At 46.4% G+C, this 23950-nt stretch overlaps 1 long non-coding RNA gene across 1 annotated transcript in view; it reads right to left on the bottom strand.

Annotated features, from left to right (window-relative positions):
- Window positions 1-7701: 7701 nt before the first annotated feature.
- Window positions 7702-23950, bottom strand: part of LOC125426783 — a 47445-nt gene continuing 31196 nt past the window's right edge. Inside the window, exons 2-4 of the long non-coding RNA XR_007243577.1 lie at window positions 21507-21600; window positions 9415-9435; window positions 7702-7793 (exon numbers count right to left, since the gene is read on the bottom strand). This is a non-coding gene — a long non-coding RNA (uncharacterized LOC125426783). The remainder of the gene's footprint in view (window positions 7794-9414; window positions 9436-21506; window positions 21601-23950) is intronic.

The raw sequence follows: 23950 nt of genomic DNA on the forward strand, positions 1-23950 counted from the left end.
ACCCCCCCCCCCCCCCACCCCCCCCCCCCCCCACCCCCCCCCCCCCCCACCCCCCCCCCCCCCCACCCCCCCCCCCCCCCACCCCCCCCCCCCCCCACCCCCCCCCCCCCCCACCCCCCCCCCCCCCCACCCCCCCCCCCCCCCACCCCCCCCCCCCCCCACCCCCCCCCCCCCCCACCCCCCCCCCCCCCCACCCCCCCCCCCCCCCACCCCCCCCCCCCCCCACCCCCCCCCCCCCCCACCCCCCCCCCCCCCCACCCCCCCCCCCCCCCACCCCCCCCCCCCCCCACCCCCCCCCCCCCCCACCCCCCCCCCCCCCCACCCCCCCCCCCCCCCACCCCCCCCCCCCCCCACCCCCCCCCCCCCCCACCCCCCCCCCCCCCCACCCCCCCCCCCCCCCACCCCCCCCCCCCCCCACCCCCCCCCCCCCCCACCCCCCCCCCCCCCCACCCCCCCCCCCCCCCACCCCCCCCCCCCCCCACCCCCCCCCCCCCCCACCCCCCCCCCCCCCCACCCCCCCCCCCCCCCACCCCCCCCCCCCCCCACCCCCCCCCCCCCCCACCCCCCCCCCCCCCCACCCCCCCCCCCCCCCACCCCCCCCCCCCCCCACCCCCCCCCCCCCCCACCCCCCCCCCCCCCCACCCCCCCCCCCCCCCACCCCCCCCCCCCCCCACCCCCCCCCCCCCCCACCCCCCCCCCCCCCCACCCCCCCCCCCCCCCACCCCCCCCCCCCCCCACCCCCCCCCCCCCCCACCCCCCCCCCCCCCCACCCCCCCCCCCCCCCACCCCCCCCCCCCCCCACCCCCCCCCCCCCCCACCCCCCCCCCCCCCCACCCCCCCCCCCCCCCACCCCCCCCCCCCCCCACCCCCCCCCCCCCCCACCCCCCCCCCCCCCCACCCCCCCCCCCCCCCACCCCCCCCCCCCCCCACCCCCCCCCCCCCCCACCCCCCCCCCCCCCCACCCCCCCCCCCCCCCACCCCCCCCCCCCCCCACCCCCCCCCCCCCCCACCCCCCCCCCCCCCCACCCCCCCCCCCCCCCACCCCCCCCCCCCCCCACCCCCCCCCCCCCCCACCCCCCCCCCCCCCCACCCCCCCCCCCCCCCACCCCCCCCCCCCCCCACCCCCCCCCCCCCCCACCCCCCCCCCCCCCCACCCCCCCCCCCCCCCACCCCCCCCCCCCCCCACCCCCCCCCCCCCCCACCCCCCCCCCCCCCCACCCCCCCCCCCCCCCACCCCCCCCCCCCCCCACCCCCCCCCCCCCCCACCCCCCCCCCCCCCCACCCCCCCCCCCCCCCACCCCCCCCCCCCCCCACCCCCCCCCCCCCCCACCCCCCCCCCCCCCCACCCCCCCCCCCCCCCACCCCCCCCCCCCCCCACCCCCCCCCCCCCCCACCCCCCCCCCCCCCCACCCCCCCCCCCCCCCACCCCCCCCCCCCCCCACCCCCCCCCCCCCCCACCCCCCCCCCCCCCCACCCCCCCCCCCCCCCACCCCCCCCCCCCCCCACCCCCCCCCCCCCCCACCCCCCCCCCCCCCCACCCCCCCCCCCCCCCACCCCCCCCCCCCCCCACCCCCCCCCCCCCCCACCCCCCCCCCCCCCCACCCCCCCCCCCCCCCACCCCCCCCCCCCCCCACCCCCCCCCCCCCCCACCCCCCCCCCCCCCCACCCCCCCCCCCCCCCACCCCCCCCCCCCCCCACCCCCCCCCCCCCCCACCCCCCCCCCCCCCCACCCCCCCCCCCCCCCACCCCCCCCCCCCCCCACCCCCCCCCCCCCCCACCCCCCCCCCCCCCCACCCCCCCCCCCCCCCACCCCCCCCCCCCCCCACCCCCCCCCCCCCCCACCCCCCCCCCCCCCCACCCCCCCCCCCCCCCACCCCCCCCCCCCCCCACCCCCCCCCCCCCCCACCCCCCCCCCCCCCCACCCCCCCCCCCCCCCACCCCCCCCCCCCCCCACCCCCCCCCCCCCCCACCCCCCCCCCCCCCCACCCCCCCCCCCCCCCACCCCCCCCCCCCCCCACCCCCCCCCCCCCCCACCCCCCCCCCCCCCCACCCCCCCCCCCCCCCACCCCCCCCCCCCCCCACCCCCCCCCCCCCCCACCCCCCCCCCCCCCCACCCCCCCCCCCCCCCACCCCCCCCCCCCCCCACCCCCCCCCCCCCCCACCCCCCCCCCCCCCCACCCCCCCCCCCCCCCACCCCCCAGGGAAAAAACTGTTCTTATGTCTAGTTGTCTTGGTGTGCAGTGCTCTGTAGCGACGTTTAGAGGGTAAGAGTTGAAACAGTTTATGACCAGGATGCGAGGGGTCAGTAAATATTTTCACAGCCCTTTTTTTGACCCGTGCAGTATACAGGTCCTCAATGGAAGGCAGGTTAGCAGCAATTGTTTTTTCTGCAGTTCTGATTATTCTCTGAAGTCTGTGTCAATCTTGTTGGGTTGCAGAACCAAACCACACAGTTATAGAGGTGCAGATGACAGACTCAATGATACCTCTGTAGAACTGTATCAGCAGCTCCTTGGGCAGTTTGAGCTTCCTGAGTTGGCGCAGAAAGAACATTCTTTGTTGTGCTTTTTTGATGACATTTTTGATGTTAGGTGACCATTTTAGGTCATGAGATATGATGGAGCCTAGAAATTTAAAGGTCTCTACTGTTGATACTGTGTTGTCTAGTATTGTGAGAGGAGGTAGGATGGGAGGGTTTCTCCTGAAATCTACCACCATTTCTACGGTTTTAAGTGTGTTCAGTTCTAGATTGTTCCAGTGGCACCACGAGGCTAGTTGTTCAACCTCCCGTCTGTATGCGGTTTCATCGTTGTCTCGAATGAGACCAATCACTGTTGTATCATCTGCAAACTGGTTTAAGAAGTCAAAGAAGATGAAGAATGATTTATACTCACTTTTCACTACTGTAAAGAGGCTCATTTACAAGCTCTTTCCCATTCTGTCCCCACAATATACACCTTGTGAAGCAGGTGTGGCTGAAAGAGTTTTGAGAAAACTGACTGGCCCAAGATCACCTTGCAGGCTTCACGTGGAGGAGGAGGAGGAGCAGTGTTTGGATCTATACTCCCCTTTCTGTCCTTTAAAGAGATTTGAAGAGACTTACAAACTCCTTTCTCTTCCTTTCTCCACAACAGGTATGTGGGGCTGGGTGACTAGCCCAAGGTCTCCCAGCTGGAATGTAGGAACGCTGAAGCAAATCTTGATGACCAGATAAGACTCTGCCACCCATGTGAAAGAGTGCGGAATCAAACATGGTCCTCCAGCTTAGAGTCCACCACTCTTAACCGCTACACCACACTGGCTCTCCATTCACCATTCAAAGGGAGTGGAACTCCATCTAGGATTGACAAGTTTAAGTTTTTGGTTGCTTCCTTATCTTTTGTCTGGGTTATACTTAATGTTTAAGCATGTTTTGTCCTGTAACAGGCATTAATTTAGGAATCCAGCAATGTTGCTGGATTTGTTAGAAAGGGCGGGGGGATAGAATTGGATGTCATTAGAGAAATATTGTCAAATGATCTCTTTATATGTCAAATTTAGTGACAGAGAGCAGCAATCACTCAGTACTATCCTCTGGCACCAACCTGATTTGTAGAAGTAGAACCAGCATAAATCAGCTCCCAAACTTCCAGTTGTCTCATAAAAATATGATGTTGGGTTGTAGTATCAGATGTCATTGAGAGGCCAAGAAGAGTCACTCTCCAGATGAAGACTTTTCTACTTCCATACAAACATAATTAACCATGGCAACTGTTCAAGCTGCTCAAAAATTCTGTCTGAGGCTACTTCCACATGGACATTTTGCACTGCCTTTGCTTGTAAACCAAAGCACTTTTATCCACACCATGTCACATCCACTGTCTGCTTTGCTTTGATCTTTCATCAACCTGCTCTGCTATGATCCTTTTTTTATTATCTGGAAAGCAATAATGAGGAAACTCTAAAATAGCTAGAGCAGTGTGGGAATTCACTGATGAAAATCCATGTAATCCCATGGTTATTGGGCTGTCCTACCATCATCTGCTGTCTGTCCAAAATAAGATAGGCTAATATGTTACACACTTATAAAATAATGGAAGCTTTGATATGTCACTGCTGGGGTAATAGACTGAGCCAATCTTGTATAGATGTCCATTTTGTAACACAAATTATGTCTGATGATTGGTTAGGACACCTGTATCCTGTACCTACATATACAGCTGCTGTTTATTAAAGCCTACATTAAGAAAAGTGTCAACCCCTTAGCAACTCCCATTATATTGCCAGTGGCATTATATTTACAGGAAGAGTTTGACATGAAAATGGGTACTCAACTTTCTGGGAAACAAACTTTCACTCTAAGTGAACAAGCATTTGACAGCATCAAAGTCATGGAGAACTCTGCCCTTGTTTGATTAATACACTGACATGAAAGATACAACACATTATGATTGCTCTCTTCTGGAGGAATATGAACAACTGATATGATCTATTTCTAGCATGCATAGTATTATCATTTACCTGGGTGTTGGTGAATGATGCTTACATAACTGCCATAAATTAAAAGTACTTATGGATGCATTTCCCCTGATTTGGATGGGCTAGCCTAGCCTCATCTTATCTGCTCTTGATTAGAACTTGGATAGGAGACCACTCAGCAGGTTCAGGGTTGCTGCACAGACACTGCACACCACCCCTGTTCATCTCTTGACTTGAAATCTGCAACTTGGCAGCACTTTCCACCACCATGTATGCATATTAAAATGTGGGGCTTTCTGATGGTAGCCTGCAATTCAAGAGATGCAACTGAGGTTGCAGGTCCTGACTTTGTTTCACTGTCCAACTTGCCCACATTCTATTATAGCAAGTGGGACTCCAATTTTTTCTGGCAGTGGGCAGGAGAGGAGGATGGATGAAGGAACTGATGGGATGGTCCCAGAGGCTTAGTTAGGAAAAATGGAGCCTGGTGCAAAATCTGAGTTTTGCACCGCAACCCCCCCCCCCTCGTTTATGTTCTTTGTATTTTTAGTGTTTTGGCCTGCAGAGGGTGCAGTTTTTAGGCTAGCTGCTAGCAGCACCAATATTTCAGGGTATTTTTAGGAGACTCACCTGATGATACCACCCAGGTTTAGTGAAGTTTGGTTCAGGGGGTCCAAAGTTATAGACCCTCAAAGGTGTAGCTCCCATCTCCTATTAGCTCCCATTGGAAACAATGGGGGATGGGGGCACCCCCTTTGACAGTCCATAACTTTGGACCCCCTACACCAAACCTCACCAAACCTGGGTGGTATCATCAGAAGAGTCTCCTGACAATATCCTGACATTTTGGTGCTGCTAGCCTAAAAACTGCACCCCCTGCAGGCCAAAAACTGAAAAAACACTAAAAATACAAAAAAAATACAAAAACCCTGAATTTTTGCACCCCCCCCAAGGCGCTTGCCTGGTGCAATGCCCCCCCTCCTGGCCCCCTTGTAGCTTTGCCTCTGAATGGTCCAGCAGGATGTACAGTGGCAGTGTCTCAGAGATCTTAAAGAGACAAAGACTTATAAGTCCACTGTAAAGCTAGGATATAAACATGTGCTTATTTATCCATATAGAGGCCCCTAGTTACTCCAAAATCCTGGAATAATGCATTAATTATAATGGCTAAAGAATGTTCAGACAAAAATAAACTCCCGAATGTTATCCCGTTAACAAAAAAGAGGGAATCTGTTCACCTGGAGGTTCACCAGACTCCTTACTTGCCTAATGAAATTTTCAAACCAAGGCAGTGCATTTCTGTTTGTGCAGGTTTTGGTGTTCATTGTTAAAGAAGGAGCATATTTAAAATTTAAAGTGTGCCACCTGTCTCCAGAAAAGAAGCCCTTAAGAGGATTCACTCAGTCAAACAAACAATCAAAAATATATGCAGAGAGAGAACAAAAGGGCATGTTCTCTGGTCCTTAAATGTGCACCTCATATAATGTAGCCCTATATTTTATTAAAGAATATCTAGCATGGAAAGGATTTCTTCCAAATCTGGCTTTAACATGTCTAGTTCTCTCCGAGATGATAAACAGATCTGAGCCCACTGCAAATGAATGCTTGCAGGTTTGAATACCCTTCCATACAAAGCTTCTATGTAAAGCTGGCATGTCATGCAGCAGGATTATAGACTAGCGTGCTCTATGACATGTACTCTAGCACTGAGCCAAAGGGTGCTCCTCATTTCGTTTGTCAGATTCCCCAGACTTTCCCATCAGAATTTTATTCAGGTTCTTAGGTAGATAAGCTATGCTTTTGCACTAAGATGTTGTATGCACTGTACAGCTGTACAATTTATGTCCATAAAATTTGGAATGAATAAAAAAAATTCTACAAAACTAGAGTCAATATTTATATAAGCTGCCCCAAACAGGAAGTCCATCCTGGTAATCTCTTCCCAAAAAAGCTAAGTTTCTTAATAAATCTCAGTTTTTGTGGAAGGAAAATCAAACAACTGGAGCAGCATTTATTGACCTTTCCAAGTACTGGATTTAATTAGGTGTTCATTATTACTACTGTAAATATATTAGTCAATGGACCTCTTTCAATTTCTCTGCTGATGAGGTTCTAAACCCATTGGGAAAGATAAGGATGTGGTAACTGTTTCTTCTAACACTGTTTGTTAATTGAACTGGCTTCCTATTAGTTTATGGTCCCAGTTCATTGTGCTGATTTTACCCTGAAAAACCCTATATCAGAAGGCCCCAACCTTTTTTAGCCTACAGGCATCTTTGAAATGCATGCACAGCATGGTGGGCATTGCTACAAAATGACTGCCATAAAATGGCTACTGAAGGAGATTGAGCCAGCTGCAAAATGGTTGTCCTAGCCAGAGTTGTAGCAAGGGGGAACTGTGCCCGGGGTGTGTGTGTGCTCTGCACCCCTGTCATGCCCCGCCCACCCCACCATGCCCAGGAACGCCCCAGAACACCTTCGTCACGCCCCCCCACTGGTGCACGCCCGGTGTGGCACGCATCCCCTCTTGGCGCTACGACACTGGTCCTAGCTTACCTCCATTACACAATATGCAACCTAGAGAAGCCCATAAACCAGTACAATATCTTTGGATTTGAATAAAATGCAACATTCAAATTTTATTTATTACTTATAGGGTCTGATTAAGCCATGCTGAGGCACTAATTTAAGAGACCCCACAGCATGACCCACCATGGTAATTTTAGGGTTTTCTTTTTCCTATTTAGAGCCTTCTCATAAACTGAGGCCCTAAACTGAAGTTTAATGTGTACAGATCCAGTTTCGATTATGTACTGGATTTGTTAACCACTTTTCAAGACTAATATAATAATTAAAATTCTACAAGAATAAAACCATTAAAACAACAAAAAACAGCAACAGTAGTTAAACTAAAAGATGAGTTAAAATAATTCTAATAATTGGACTTCCGGTTTTACCATTGTGGCTGCTGGTAGTCTCCAGAGTGAACTCTGGTGAATCCACATCCAATCTCTGCATCCCCTGGGTGCTGGGGAATGCATTCTGCCTCTTTGAAGGAAGAGGAGATTTGGCAACTTGACGGGAGGGAAATTACTGGTGTTGACTGTCCCTCCGGCAGTCACAACAAGAAGAAAGGATGAACCGCAACCGGGAAGAAGCAGCGCCATAATAACCGTTCATAGATAATATAAAATAAAAAAATGCGAATAGAAAACAAAAGGAACCTTCAAACTACACTACAGCTAACTGTCAGATATCCTTTATTAAAAATCTGGACAAAGTACAGGAAAATATTTTATAGCAAGCTTCTAAATTTGGTCTCCAGAATGGAAGGCCTGCAAATAAAAGACAGAAATGGAAATGGAAACTGGTTAATGTATAAAAACATTACAATTATAAATCAAGTAATTAAAACCTGGAAACTTAATATTAACTAGCGGGGCCCAGCCACGCGTTGCTGTGGCAATTGTCCTTCTCATCACAATCCGCAACCCACACAGATGTCCATGCAGGTCCAATGATCCCCAGCATAGCCTTTTAGGGTGATCAAATGGAATCCCTCTTTCCCTTTTCAATGCACATCGTTACATGGTGCTGTCTTGTTTTTTTAGTATAAGGTAACCCTTCCCATTCCACAACGGAACTGTCCAGAGTGTGAATCCCGCTGTCCATGAGACTGGTTGACATGCACAGTCCTGGCTTGGGTAAGGCAGAACTGGGGCAAGCAGGCTATCCCAGTCAGGCAGCAGAGGCAGGGTGGTGAGGCACTCAGATCGAGGCTAGCTCCCTGGGTTCATAAAGGGCCATGTGCAAAAGAAGCGGAGCAGGTAGTGTAGGTTCGCCCCCACCCTACGGATTTTCTTAGAAGAAAAAGGCAAACTCCAGATCGCTTTTAGTAAAAGAGAGCTGTGGCGAATATGGGTGAGGAAGTGGGTAAGTGGTGGTTGGATGTGAGGGAGGGCAGAGTGAGGAGTGTGAGGATGAAGTGGGTGTGTATTGTGTGGTAGCAGTGGGTGAGGCACAGAGAATGAAAGTTACCTGCCTGTGGGGGGGGGGACCCCCACCTGACATCTCACACGGCAAAGTGTGTATGTGTTTCACTTCCACTCGTATTACCTAACAGTATTACCTATTTACTGTTTCCACTGCTCATCTCTGGCCATCTGAGCGAACATTCTAAGCCCTCAGGCCACAGACAGGCTGCACGAACATTCTAAGAGTGACAGTTAAACAGAGGCAGCTTCATGGCCTGGTGCGCCAGGAAAAAGACATTTTACCTGGCTCAGGTATGGACTTTCAGTGGTTTGAAGGTCCGAGTACCTGCCAGCAACAGGGAAGGACATCCTGTGAAAATTTGGGGGCGATCTGTCCAGCAGCTTCTGAGGGACACCATCAGGGACAAACACATTGTTAGATTTTTATATATATAGATTAAGGACAACCTTGTCATTGGTTTACATATGTACAATTACATAATATCTGAAACAAAGATATGAAACATTGGGGTATTGATATGGGTACATAGAATTTAGACAGAATTTTAATAGGAGATAACAATAAGATAATAAGCAAATTATACAACTATCTTTTAAAACAGAAAACAGAAACTGAAGTGGGGAACCAAATATGGTTAAATGGGCACAGAACATCAACAAAACAATTATGCTAGAACAATGGGATAATTTATATAAAGATATATATTATATTATATTATATTATATTATATTATATTATATTATATTATATTATATTATATTATATTATATTTATTATATTATATTATATTATATTGTATTATATTATATTGTATTATATTATAAGATTCACTCCAAATACAGACCTATGGGAACAAAGTTTAAAAATGTATTATAGATCATATTTGACACCCATAACAACCTCATTAATGAAGAAGAAAAATTCCCCTAAGTGTTGGAAATGCCATCAAGACATAGGTACCTTTTATCATTCTTGGTGGACCTGCAAAGAAACAAAAAAAAAATTGGTCATTGATTCACAAAAACATAGAAAAAATTATAGGAAAACAATGTATTGTCGAAGGCTTTCACGGCCGGATTCAACTGGTTCTGGTGCGTTTTCCAGGCTGTCTGGCTGTGACACAGTGTGAAACAGACTTTTCTCTGTGATACACCTCTGAAGATGCCAGCCACAGATGCAGGTGAAACGTTAGGAACAAAATCCACCAGACCACGGCCACACAGACTGGAAAACGCACCAGAACCAGTATAGGAAAACAATTAAAAAAACATCCACTAAATTACCTGCTGAGTCCAACTATGACAGATACTCAATTTAAGAAATCACATTTGCATTTAATATTTCATTTAATCGTAGCAGCTCGCCTAGTATTTGCAAAATACTGGAAGTCCGACTGTCTACCGTCTTGAGGAAGAATGGAAATCCAAAGTGCAACATCTATACGTAATAGATAAACAAGCACATCAAGTAAAGCAACTGCCAGCTGAAACATATAGAAAAAACTGACAGTTATGGACTAACTTTATCACTGAAGAAAATAATGTCATCATACTTCCAGTTGACTATTAAGGAAACTCAATATTTTTGTTATGTTAATAACAATAATGATAAATATGTATCTTGTTAAATATTAATAGGTATGTAACAAACATAACCCTTATCCTTTTCCCGAATTAGATAGTTAGCTAAGACTACGTTAGGGATAATAGAATTAAGTTTGAAGGAGAAGTCCTTATAAACAGTAACTTAGGCTGGACTATTAGTAGTATATTACTTTTTTCCTTTTAAACACTATTTGACATAGGTATGTCTTCTTTACCTTATTTTTCTAAATAATTTTTCTCTCCTTTCTCTTCAATCCTATAATATATTTTTCTTTTCCCTTTTATTCTGTCTTTATTTCTTAAATATAAGGTGTGACTAGAGAAGGTTATTAACTTGTAAGACTGTAACTAAATCACCTTTAAAAAAAATCTTCGCTAAATCTGTAACCCCTTTATAACTATCAAAATTAATAAAGATAAAAAAATAATTCTAATAATTCAAAAATCTTGGTTTTAGCTGTAGTCCTCGATACTGGGGAGAATTAAATCAAGTAAAACACTTATTGAGAGAATATTAAAGCCGATCTGTCTGTCTCATAATATACCTGTTCAGCTGGGCCACAAATTGTTGAATACATGGCAGAAAGAAGCTTGGCTGCTTATTTGTATTCTAAAGATGAATTTTAAGTCATATTAAGATGCATGGACAGTTTGTCTATGGTAGATTTTAAGAGGGAATTACACTGCCCATCAATCCTTTCTTGATCAGATTCTGTAAAAAATATGAAGGTCTTGTTGCATCCAATTACTAACCAAATTTTGACCAAAATTTGTACACATGACTGAAGTCTTGGAGATCATAAGTCACTTATAGCAGGTATGAGCTTTGAAGGCAAGTGAGAAGTAGAAGTTGTTTGCCATTGCTTTCCTCTGCAGTGTCTTCCTTGGCAGTCTCCCATCCATGTACCATACCTGCTTAGCTTCTGAGGTCTGATGGAATCAGACTGTGAAGCAATCAAATCTCCATGTATATATTTGTGTGTGTGTGTATGTGTGTGTGTCCATTTCCGCATGGCACAGTTATACTGGGTCTATTTTATTCCAGTTTCTTCCTTCACATGGCTGCCCATTTATGTAAAGGGATCAAATAAAGACTGGGAGGAAATACTCCAGTTTGTTTTGCACGAGCCCAGGTCTTTTGTATTTACACTGTAAGTGTATCCGTGCATGTGCGAACATTCATGGTGTCCCGTGTCCTTATTGGCTGTTGTTTTGGGGCAGGAGCTTGTCAAGGGGCACTTCAGCGGGTTTGCAGCAGGCTGCTGGCCTGGCACCAGCTTTTGCCGGCCTCCCCACCCCAAAAGCCAGTGTCAGGCGCCTGTTGAGCTGCTTGCCACTTCCCAAGCACCCTGGCCTCCCTGCAGGCTTGCAAAGGTAAGTGGGCCACGGGGGGTTGGGTGTGGGGGTAGGGGAGCGCCCAGAGCAGGTGTTGCTCCCAGGCACCATTTCCCCCTGATATGTGAGAGTGAGGGCTCCGGAGAGTGTGGCCTAGGCTGGATTGCTGCTGATGCAGTTGGAAGAGCAGTGGGAGATTTCAGTGAGGGCACAAGAAAGGAGGCAATACAATGCCTATGATGAGTCCAATCTCGTGGAGGGCAGATTTGTGTGAGATGCTCTGGTTACCTACCTGCAGTCATACTTTGACTCCTCATCTCCACAGCCACCTTCTCGAAAACATCAGTGTTCCTGTGGCTCTTGGTGAGGGCTCACTGGACTACCCGTTCACCCCAGATCCTGATCAGGCCTCTGGTTTCTGCTTCCTTCCAGGCTACATCTCTCCCTGGTCCCTTGCCAGAGCTCCTGCCGTGGACCGCAACAATAGTGTTGCCACTTGTGCCAGCCATCGTTGTTCCTGCACACCAATTGCTGAAAATCACACCAGCAGTTGCCGCCAACCCCTCTTTAACACTGAACTCAAACTGGCCTTTACTGCCCAGGGTCCGTTTCGGGCCATTGCCACCCCCACAAAAAGGCTCCACTTCTGATTGATCAACCCACAGCGAGCGGGAGAAATCAAAGCCCCCCCAACACGGCAAGCAGCTGCAAAAAATAATGGGGTACAGCATCATATCATACTCCCACTCATGTTCTTATATTTTTGTAGAAAACGAGAGACTCCTGCCCCCCATTATATGTCCACTAACATTCGGCCCAAAGTGCACATCTCTCTAACTATGCGCTGCAAGCAACCAGTACATGTACAGAAAAGAAAATAAGGACATTTTGGGACTTCACTCCTGATTAACCTAGACAAAATGGCACCTGGTGGATACCACAAGCAGAAAACATACTTGTGGGAATGTTTCAGGAAGGGCAGGCTGCAACAGTCAGCATCTCAACAGAGTTGAAAACTGACATGACATCATGTCGGGAGATTAGGTGAGAAGGCGGCAGGGCAAGGAAATCAGGCGGCTGGGCGGGAAAAATAAACTGGTTCTGGTTCCCGTGGTGTTTGCACAGTAGCAGGCTCACTGTGGGATTTTTGAAACTGTCAAATTGGCGATATTTTAAAATCCCGGGATGAGAGGAATATTGTGGGACAAATCCGCTTTAGGACTGGGAACCATGCAAACTTCTTGGCCAGACCGGGATGTTTCCCTTACTCAACCAGGCATATTTGGACCATGCACAAACAACCTGTGTATGTGTATGATTGTAAAGAAGTATATGTATTAGAATGAATTTAAGGTTTTTATGTATATTGGAAAGCTGAACTGCAAATTCAGGATTTGTAAAGCTAACCCACTAGAGAAGGAGGAGGGAAATAGAGCTGTTGTATTGGTCCTTTAAGTTGGTAAGAGAAGAACTAATCTGGGAGAATATAGCAATTCTATTGGCCCCTTTAGCAGCCTCCAATATGAGCTGATCAAAAGTTAGATGTTTCAGTCTCCCTTCAACCTACAAGTAGAACTAGCTTAGTCAGCCAGAGAGACACAGAGGAAAAGCTCTGAAGGATTTCAGAAAATGGGGAAAATGTTGAAGTTCAGGTATCTGCTGCAAAGATTTGCCTCAGGAGGTGGAAGGAGCTTGAAAGCTTATGAAGCTGTAGACCAGGGAAGGTTGAATAGTTGTGGAGAGACCTAGGCCTCAGGAGCTTGACTATAGCCAGTATTAGGGCAAAGTCCATGAAAGGAGCTGCTACACTGAAGTCCTAGGGTAGAGGAGACCCCCTTCCCCATCAGACCATTGCCAGAAAAGGCCTCAGAAGACTGTAATTTCAAATTAATATTGAATAAGATCAAACACAATTTTCCTGTATCTAGTTCTGAATTTTTCTATTGAAGCTATCAAGATGGTGTTCAGTATTTAAAAAATACAGTTGTTTGGATCTGAAGAGCAATGAGTTGTTCTTTCACTTGGGAAGCAAGCAACATAGGCCGGACTACATTAACCATCTCTGAGTATCCTGACAGAGGCTATATACCATACAGCCTTCTCTCCTGCCAGAGTCTTTATGTTTTATGCATATTTGTTTTTGGTTCAGTTTAAGTTACTGATTCTTACCTTCGAACCCCTTCACCATCTGGGACCTGCATGCTGAAACAACCATAGTTTATTGTATTTGCCTCTGTATCAATTTCATTCATCTGAGCAGGGTTTTTTTTTACTGTTTCCTCCTGCAGGTTAGTAAGAACTTCTACTTAATTTTATTAGGTTTCTACCCCACCCATTCCCAGCACTACTGATATAGTGGCAACTCCTGTTTTGTCTGAAAATGTGAAACTTTTTATCAAGTTATATAAGTTTTTTAGAAGAATATTTAAGGGTAGGTGGATAAAGTGAGTACTCAGCTTGCTGGGGGTTAAGTGTAAATGGCTGGGAAAGACAATGGCAAACCACCCAGCAAACATAGTTTGCCTAGTAAATATTGTGATGTGATATCACCTCATAGATCAGTAATGACTGGGTGTTGCATGGGGTGTTGACCGCCTTTATCATTACCTTGAAAAACTAATTTGGGTCCCTTATTTCAAATTAATGGGCTGTTTCTATTGATAGTTTTTGATATTTGTATGTTTATGTTTTATAATATTTATTGTTTTAATTATTGGATTGACTGGTTTCTCAGTATTCCCTTTTTTGTGAGAAGCTTTAAGCAGTCTTTTTGGCCATGGGAAATGGAATATAAAACAAATAAATACATAAAAATAAAATTATCCAATAAGATAAATTGATTGCTAGGCCTTCTTAAGGATGGACAAATATTTTGTGGCATCAGAACAATCATTTTTCAAATTTCCATCTAGACCACAAAAGTGGAATTATCAGAAGGTACTCAAAATTATTTTTGAGACAGAGTAAATATATTCTTATTGACTGATTCACCATCTATATATGAATTATATTTTAGAGTTTGTATAGACTTTGATTTTAGAACTAATTTATGTAACTTGCATGTTGATATTGTAATGTTTCTATCTTTTTTGTAAGCTGTCCTGAGCCCAACTTTCGTCAGGAATTGGGTGGGGTATACATTTAATAAAATAAAAAGTAAAATTATACTGAGCTACTTTTAGAGTCACAGTGGCTGTTTACTTTAGCCTTTGAAAACAATGGCTGAATCCCCACGTTGAAAATAACCCAGGTTTTCCCTGGTTCCATAAAATTCCATACCTTTTTATCTTGGTCTCTCCCTCCCCAGGTTGAGTCAGCCCAAGTTAGTCAGAGGCGAAGCTAGGAAAAATGGAGCCTGGGGCAAAATCGGAGTTTTGTGCGCCCCCACCCCCCATATGGGCGGCCACCCTCCCCCACCATGACCAAACAACGTTTTTGCACCAGGTCATCTCAAAGTCATCATCACATTGTAGATCATGCCCCAACACACAAATCTGAACACACCCAGGGCTCCCTAGTTTAAACAGAATTGAAAGTGATGCTATTTTGGGGGGATCCACCCTGAAACAGCATCACTTTTAATGTTGTTTAAACTAGAGAGCCCAGATTCTCCTTTTAAATCCACCTTAAAGGGAGACTCTGAGCTCCCTAGTTTAAACAACATTGAAAGAGATGCTGTTCGAGGGAGGGGGGAAACCACCCTGGAACAGCATAATTTTCAATGTTGTTTAAACTAGGGAGCCCAAATTCTCCTTTTAAATCCACCTTTAAAGGGAGAATCTACCCCAAAACAGGATCACTTTCAATATTGTTTAGGAAGCCCAGATTCACCTGGGCTCCCTAGTTTAAACAACATTGAAAGTGATGCTGTTTCAGGGTAGATTCCCCACCCACACCCCTAACAGCATCACTTTCAATGTTGGTTGTTGTGGGTTTTCCAGGCTGCATGGCCCTGGTCTGGTAGATCTTGTTCCTAATGATTTGCCTGCATCTGTGGCTGGTATATTCAGAGGTGTATCACAGAGAGAAGTCTGTTAAGCACTGTGTCCAGACTTCTCTTATAACAGATGCCAGCCTGTAAAACCCACAACAACCAGTTGAATCTGGTCGTGACAGCCTTCAACAATACTTTCAATGTTTTTTAATCTAAGGAGCCCAGATTTTTCCTTTAAATCTACTCCAAAGGGGGTGGATTTAAAGAGAGAACCTGGGGAAAAATTGAGGGTGCCTGTCAGGGGAGCAATGTTTAAGCTAACAGTACCAAAATTTTAGGCTATCATTAGGAGACTCTCCTGATGATACTGCCCATGTTTAGTGATCTACTATTAGCTCCCATTGGAAATAATGGGGGATGGGGCACCCCTTTTGGGGGTCCATACTTTGGACCACCTGAACCAACCTTCACCAAACCTGGCTGGTATCAGCAGGAGACTATCCTGATGAGACCACCTAGGTTTAGTGAAGTTTGGGTCAGGGGGTCTAAAGTTATGAACCCTCAAAAGGATAGTCCCATTTACCATTAGCTCCCATTGGAAACAATGGGGGATGTGGCACCGCCTTTGGGGATCCATAACTGTGGACCCCTTGAACAAAACTTCACCAAACCTGGCTGGTATCAGCAGGAGACTATCCTTATGATACCACCTACGTTTAGTGAAGTTTGGTTCAGGGGGTCCAAACTTATGTACCCTCAAAAGGGTAGACCCATCTACTAATAGTTCCCTTTGGAAACAATGGGATGGGGCACCCCCTTTGGGGGTCCATAACTTTGGACCCCCTGAACCAAACATCACCAAACCTGGCTGGTATCATAAGGAGTGTCACCTGACAATAGCCTGAAATTTTGGTGCTGCTAGCCTAAAAACTGCACCCCCTGCTGGCCAACAATGTAAAAACAATAAAAATACCAGCGAAAAAAGAAATGAGCCCAGATTTTTCTGTGCACCCAATGGTGGGCACTCGGGACATTTGTCCCCGGATGTCCCCATTGTAGCTTCAACTCTGGGTTGAGTTAATGCTGAGATCAAAAACTGCTCTTCCCTGCAGAGCAGCCAAACAAAAAAGGGGCGTCCAACCTTGCCTGAAGTCACGCATTTTGAGCATGCCCAGCCCCGTGCACTCTGATTGGCTGCTGTGTATTGACGAGACAAGTAAATTACAGTCATTGCCTTGTTGAAATTTAGAAAATCCCAGCATCCAGATTACTTGTTTGGCTGACAAATTTATATCTGTGCACTCGTTTTTTCCTTGCACGATCATGCTAACGTAGGCACACAGAGCAACCAAACAAAAAAAGGGGTGTCCAAGCTTGCCTGGAGCCCCGTGCACTCTGATTGGCTGTTGGGTTTGGAGTGGCAGCTTGAATGAGCAGTTGGGCAAGCAGGGCAGGAAAAATAAACCCAAATGGTCTCCCCACTAAACCGGCCTCAGCCCGGGATTACCAAAAAACAACCTTCTTCCTGATGATTTTTTAAAATCCCGGTATGAGGAGGATAGCGCGAGACAGAGCCGGAGCAGAGCTGATTTTGGACTGGGAGCCATGGGGAGTCCTTCTACAAACCTGGATTTTACAGGTGAGAATCCTGGGATATTTTACCAGTAGGGATTCGCCCAATACAAGGTTTATAGTATAATCACAGAATTATCTTGTTATTGTAAAACAATGAAGGTAAACTTTATTGCTCTGTGGTGGAAATATAATAGTGTTATGAAAATTTGGGAGAATAGTTGGGAGGAAATTGGAATAGCACTAGGATCTTCCATTTCGAATGATAGTGTAGTTTACTTGTAATTGTGGTTCAACTCATTCAGAGAATAACATAGTAAGAAACCTGCAAGAGGACAGCATCATTCTAAACCCGAGATGTAATGCATTGCTATGGAGGTATGGCACTAGTGCTTTCAACTGGTATCCCGTTCTCACTCAACAAAGATAAAATATGCACCAAAAAACCTTTCCAAGATGTGGATAATGGCAATGAAGTTTGTAGCAGCTCCTCTGAAATGCACTAGTCATGGCATTGCACACAGATGATATCATTCTGACAGTAAAAAATGGAATCAATCAGTTTAGCACTGTGGTCTTAAATGAAGTCCAGTCAGCATAATTCCAAAGATTTCACTTCAAATGAATTGTAGATTGGGATGTATCATTATTAATTCTCTTGAATCCAGATATTGGTGTAGTTTGCTGGTGAAAGAAAGCATAAGCATGGATACCTCCAGAAAATTTTTTTAAACCAAATGCTCATTTTGTAGTAGCTGAACATTTCCCATTCTTCTGCTTATGTTCAATGACAGGTAAAATCTATCTGTCTTCTGGAAAAGAAGGGTATCTTTGTAGAACATTGCAATGAATTCTTTACAGCTATTTTAGTAATCCATCAGGATGCTTTTCTCTCCTTCTGGATTAAAGCCATTATCAAGCCAGTTGTCAGACAGTATCAAGTGATGAAATACAGACAGCTAGCTTTCAATTTGTATTCAGTCATGCTTATTACAACCATGTTCTGAAAAGCACTGTACTTTAGCTTTTAATAGAGAGCTGGATAGCCCCGACAAACCTAAACTTGGAAGTTAAGCAGGATTGGTCCTGGCTAGTGGTGGGATCCAAACATTTTAATAACAGTTTCCGATGGTGGTGGGATTCAAACAGTGGCACCGTCGCACACATGCACCTCCAGTCCCTATTGGGCAGGGAGGTTGCTTTAGTAACCCCTTCTCGGCACTCAGAAAAAATTAGTAACCACTTCTAGAGAAGTGGAGAGAACTGGTTGGATCCCACCTCTGGTCCTGGTGACTATTTGGAGATCTCCAAGGAATACCGGGGTTGTGATGTGGAGGCAGACAATGACAAACCACCTCTGAACATCTCTTACTTTGAAAACCCTGGAAGGCACCAAAAATCAGCTCTAACCACATCCGCAGGAAGCTGATTCCACTAATGAACTGCTCTTACTGAAAACATTTCTTCCTAATGTTCAGCAGGTAATTTCCTCCCCATAATTTATGCCTACTATTGTGAGTCCTATCCTCTGCTGCCAACAGGAACAGCTCACTGCCCTCCTATAAGTGACAGATAAGTCAAATACTTAAAAAGAGCAATTATGTTCCCCCATCCTCCTCTTCTCCAGACCGAACATTCCCCAGACCATCAGCCTTTCCACACAGGACATGGTCTCCAGATCCCTGATCATCCTCTTATGTCCACACCCTTTTTAAAATAAGGTCTCCAGTACTGCACATAGTACTACAGGTGTGGCCTAACCAATATAGTGTACAGCAGGACTACGGCATCTTTTGATTTGGATGTGATGCCCCTGATGATACACCCCAAGGCCACAGTAACCTTTTTTGCTGCTGCATCCACACAGACTGCTCCTATTAAATTTACAGTCCGCCTGTACTTCTGGATCTTGTTCACAAGCACTGCTACCCAGAAGTGTATCTCCTAGCCAGGATGTGTGTTTTTTGTATTTGTTATCCAAATGTAGAACTCTGCACTTGTCCTTGTTGAATGGCAAATTGTTCACATCTGTCCACTTTTCCAGCAGATTTTGTTGATTTCTATCTCTATTCTGAGCTGTTTGCTGCTCCTCCCAGTTTGGTGTCATCGGCACATTTAATGAATAGTCCCTCCACCCCCTCATCCAGATCATTTATAAAAATATTGAAAAGTAGTGGGCCCAGAATAGAGCCCTGTGACACACCCCTGGTCATCTCCCTCCAATCAGATGAAATGTCACTGACAACTACTCTTTCGGTGAGGTTCTCTAACCAGTTCCTTAGCCACCTAACTATCCTAGAATCCAGTCTGCAGTGCTCCAGCTTATCTATCAGAACATCATGGGGAACGCTGTGAGAAACTTTACTGAAATCAAGGTAAACAACTTCAATGGTGTTCCCATAATCCAGTGAGTTGTCACTTGATCAAAGAACGAAATGGGGTTGTTCTGGCAGGACCTGATAGAAACAAATTCCCTGGAATTTGTCCTTCAGATGCTTGCAGACTAACCCATTTAATGTATTGTTGAACTAACTAACCCATTTAAAATCCTCTCCAATGTCTTTCTTGGGACAAAGATCAGACTGACTGGCCTGTTGTTTCCCGGGTCTCTGCTCCCCTGGTTTCGAAAACTGGGATAACGTTCATACTCCTCCAGTATTTTGACACATCTCCCATACTCTTGAAGAGATCTTAAAGATAATGGACAATGGCTCTACATGCTTTCTAGAAAGTTATTTGAGCAGTTAGGTGCGTATTAACAGGCCCAGATGATTTGTACACATTCAACGGGTTCTGGTGGGTTTTCTGGGCTGTGTGGCCCTGGTCTGGTGGACCTTGTTCTGTTACACAGTGTGTAACAGGCTTCCCTCTGTGATATATCTCTGAAGATGCCAGCCACAGATGCAGGCGAAATGTTTGGACCAAGATCCACCAAAACAAGGCCACACAGCCCGGAAAACCCACCCGAACCAGTTGAATCCAGCAGTGAAAGCCTTCGACAATACATTGTACACATTCAGTTCAGCCAAGTGCCTTTCAACAGCTTCTCTGTCATAAGAACATAAGAAGAACATAAGAACAAGCCAGCTGGATCAGACCAAAGTCCATCTAGTCCAGCTCTCTGCTACTCGCAGTGGCCCACCAGGTGCCTTGGGGAGCTCACATTCTGTGGCTGTTGCTCCCGAACACCTGGTCTGTTGAGGCATTTGCAATCTCAGATCAAGGAGAATCAAGATTGGTTGTCCTTGTCAACCAGCAGCCCAAACTCTGTGGCTTGCCTACTACCATCTCTAGATGGGCCTATTTTCTTCAGGGAAAAAAAACTGAGGCAAAATAGGCATTGAGCATTTATTCTTTCTCTTTATCCTCTGTCAGAGTTTCTCCATGTTCACCCAATAAAAGAGACCTATGGCCTATGAATTCTATGGCCTCTTTTAGCTTGTGTTTGCTTCTCACATATCTGAAGAAGCTTTTCTTGTTGTAGTGTACCTTCCTGACCAGGCTGTACTCATTCTGAGCTATGGCATCTCTGATGGCTGACCTGCAGACCCTAGCAACTCTCAAATACTCATCTTTACAGGTATGTCTTTGCTTCTATCTCTTGAAAATTTCCCTTTTCTTATCTCATCATAGAGTTCTCTAATCATCCATATTGGCCTCTTCAATCCTCTACTATGTTTCCATCTTGTTGGAATTGTAATGGCTTGAGTTCACCATTCACTTGCTCCTTTTCCTTCCAGCACTCTTGCCAATGGAATGACTGTCATCATGCCTCTGACTTCATTAAAGTCTATCTTACTAAAATCTAATGTACATGTTTGACTATGAACTTCCTTGGTCCCCGTTGCAAAATAAATTCTAAGAGGACATGGTCACTTTCCCCTAGGGTCCCCATTACCCTCACCCCATCTCCCAGCTCATGGCTGTTGGTTAATATTGAGTAAGGCCAAACCACTCATAGTTTCCTCCATCATTTAAAAAAGGAAGCGACTGGCCAGACAGGTCAGGAAGTTGTGTGACAGAGAGTTTTTCTCCCAGCACATTTCAGGGAAATTGATGTCACCCATAACCACAATGTTGCCTGGATCCTCTGCTCAAAGAAGTCAGCATCCATCTCCTCACTCCTGTCAGAAGGTCTGTAACGGACTCCAACCTCAATGCTAGTTGTCCTTCCTTCACTTATCCTCACCTGGACACTTTCCACAGGGCTATCATCCATTTTCTCCACTATTTTCTGACAAGCAAATCCTCTCCTCAAGTTCAGTGCCACTCTACCTCCTTTCCAACCCTTCGGTTTTTCTTGAATAGCTTATATCCACCCACAACTACAATCATGGAATTATACCACCAAGTTCTGTAATGCCTACTAAATCATATCCCTTGGTCTTTCCCAGCTCCTTCCTCTCCAGTTGACCCAGTCATTCCAGGTGCACCTCTGCTGTTTATCCTCTTTCACTGAAATCCCTATGTTGGTCAGCTCCTTCCTCTTGTGGTGTCAGTTTAAAACCCTTCTCGTAAATTTCCTTAGGTTTCAGCCAAATACATTCTTCCTTGACCTTGATAGGTGAAGTCATTGTGTGTTACTAGGCCATATTTTGGAAACCTACCTTGTGGTCTTGAAATCCAAATTGCTCTTGCCAGCACCACAAATGCAGCCAGTGGGTCACCTCCATTATCTTCTGTTCCTGTTGCATTCCTGTTCTCCTGACAGGAAAGGTAGAAGAGAACAACATATGTGCCTCCATTGCCTTAAGCATACTCCTTGAGAATTTCATATTCTAATGCTTGTGATGATGTTCACAAGTGTCATTTGTTCCCACATGGACCATCACAAAATAATTAATTTTCACATCTATGCTAATTTTACTTATGTACCTTAAGTTTGGTGTTTTAAAATTTTTATATTCAACTTAAAAATTCAACTAATATATTCAATTTAGAAAAAAAATCATACAAATATTGGAGAATGCAAAAAAGTGCTTAATGAGAGATTGCCAAACTAGTAAAATTAACATAGTTTATAAAATCACCATTTAAGTTAGACCAATTAAGAACTGGGTTTTGAATACAGATTTATATTAACATTCAAGAACTTCAATAGGTCACATAATAGCCTTGAATTGTGCTCATCTGTGGTGAGTGACATAAATTTTGCATTTCTTTTTAATTTTTAATTTTTTCACTTGTTCTTTATTTATTACCCATATAATTTTTTGGGGGGAGGGGAAATTAAGTGGAATTTTACTGTCCTCTTCAGGCATCTGTTTTAGTAGCTCCTGGCTTGCTATGGTTTTTAGGCTGCCTATAAACAATTTTATGCTTGTTCGCAAACAGACAAATACCCATGTTCAGAACATGAGCCAAATGGTAGCATCATACAGGAGGAATTGTACACAACAGCTGATGCCCATCAAGTTATTCTAACTATTGGTGTCACTGTAGTACAGCTAGTTTAATACTTAGAGTGGATTACTGAAAAAAGCCTTCTGAATTAGGTTTTATTATTTTGTTCCAAGAATTAAAACCATGTTTCCTATCTCAACTGCATGTTATTAATACAAGAAATCCATTCAAGTCAAGCTGTTCCAAAATGACTGCCAGCATCACACATCTGTTTTAAACCTCCCCCCCCCCCCAATATATTTATAGTGAGAAGTTAAGGAAAGATGTTATACTCTACAAAGTATAGATATTCTCAAAGTTTTCTCCCAAAGAAAATATAATTACATGCTAATTTAGCAGCCTACTTCCTTGCTATAAACAATTTTACATTCTTCTTTTATAGTCTTCAGAGTCTACAGACTGTAGAAATGCTATTTCTTTTCCATATCTGTCTGTCCTTTTTGCTGCCAAGGAGAATGTTGTCCTGTCTTCCCACCTTACAGCCCCATCCAAACTCTCGGGCAGTGGGCCATGCCATTGATGCAGCACTGCCTCGCCACCTCCAAAAGGGCTTTCTGATATCATGGGGACCAGGGAAAAGCCCTGAAATCCGCTGCCATCGAAAAGCCTGATAGAGTCAAAAGGACATGAGGGTTGGTGCGCTGCATAACCAGCCCTCAACCCCAGTAGGGAGCCGACATAATGTCATCTCTGCCCCTGGGAATGTTGTGGCCCGCTCCCTGCACACTGGCATCCAAGTAGGACACCAGTGCAGCCTCACTGCAGCCCGGACTTCCAGGTTTTGGGGCTGTGGGATGTGTGGCTGCCAGCTCATCTGCCCACTCTGTTGGGGCAAGTGCCTGGGGGAGGGCAAATTCACCAGCACAGCCGCACACCATTTCAACGGGCCCTTTCAGCCCCCTGTTGGATAAAACACTATCTTGGTGTGCTAGGAATAATGTTTCATTAGCTCATGGCAAAGAGTGAAAAGTCTAATTACCAAAGGAACCCTCTCTGGAGAGTTTCACAGAAAATGTTCTCACTGCCAAATTCCATATTAAGAGATACAAAGAAAAAATTCTCCACAACCATTTGAACATGAATAGGAAAAGTTATAAAGGAAAAATAGGTAAAACTCACTCCAAACCCTTCAAACCCTTCAAACCACTCCAAACCCTTCAAACAAACAAAAACAGTGACCAGAATTGTCTTTATCCCTCTGTTTTCTTTGCTATTTAATGAGATGTATGAGGATACAGTCCTAGTACAGTTACTGAAGCACACCTTACAGTCAGATGATTTTGAGTTATCTCAAGTTTCTTAATTATACCCAAAAAGTATCAAAATTGAGTATTGTTTCAAATAAACTGCCATTTTAGGGCCATTTTACATTTTCTGTTAGTGAACTCAGAGGTAACACTGGACTATGTTATCAGAACAATTTCTCCTAATCTAGCATTGAAACTGGGATAACCAGCTACATGATTAATGAGGACAAGAGAGAGTCTTGCTTTTGAGTTGTTAGTTGCTTAACTCTCTTTTCATCTTGGTTGCATGATGGTTTCATCCATCATTCATGCATCATTCTAACAATCCAATCCAAAGCCGCCTCTTTGGCTTTCCCTCTTTACAAACGTTCAACTGAAACACTGCGTCAGAAAAAGTTGCT

This window comes from Sphaerodactylus townsendi, linkage group LG01 (genome assembly GCF_021028975.2).
Source record: "Sphaerodactylus townsendi isolate TG3544 linkage group LG01, MPM_Stown_v2.3, whole genome shotgun sequence".
In the NCBI taxonomy this organism is placed as follows: Eukaryota; Metazoa; Chordata; class Lepidosauria; order Squamata; family Sphaerodactylidae; genus Sphaerodactylus; species Sphaerodactylus townsendi.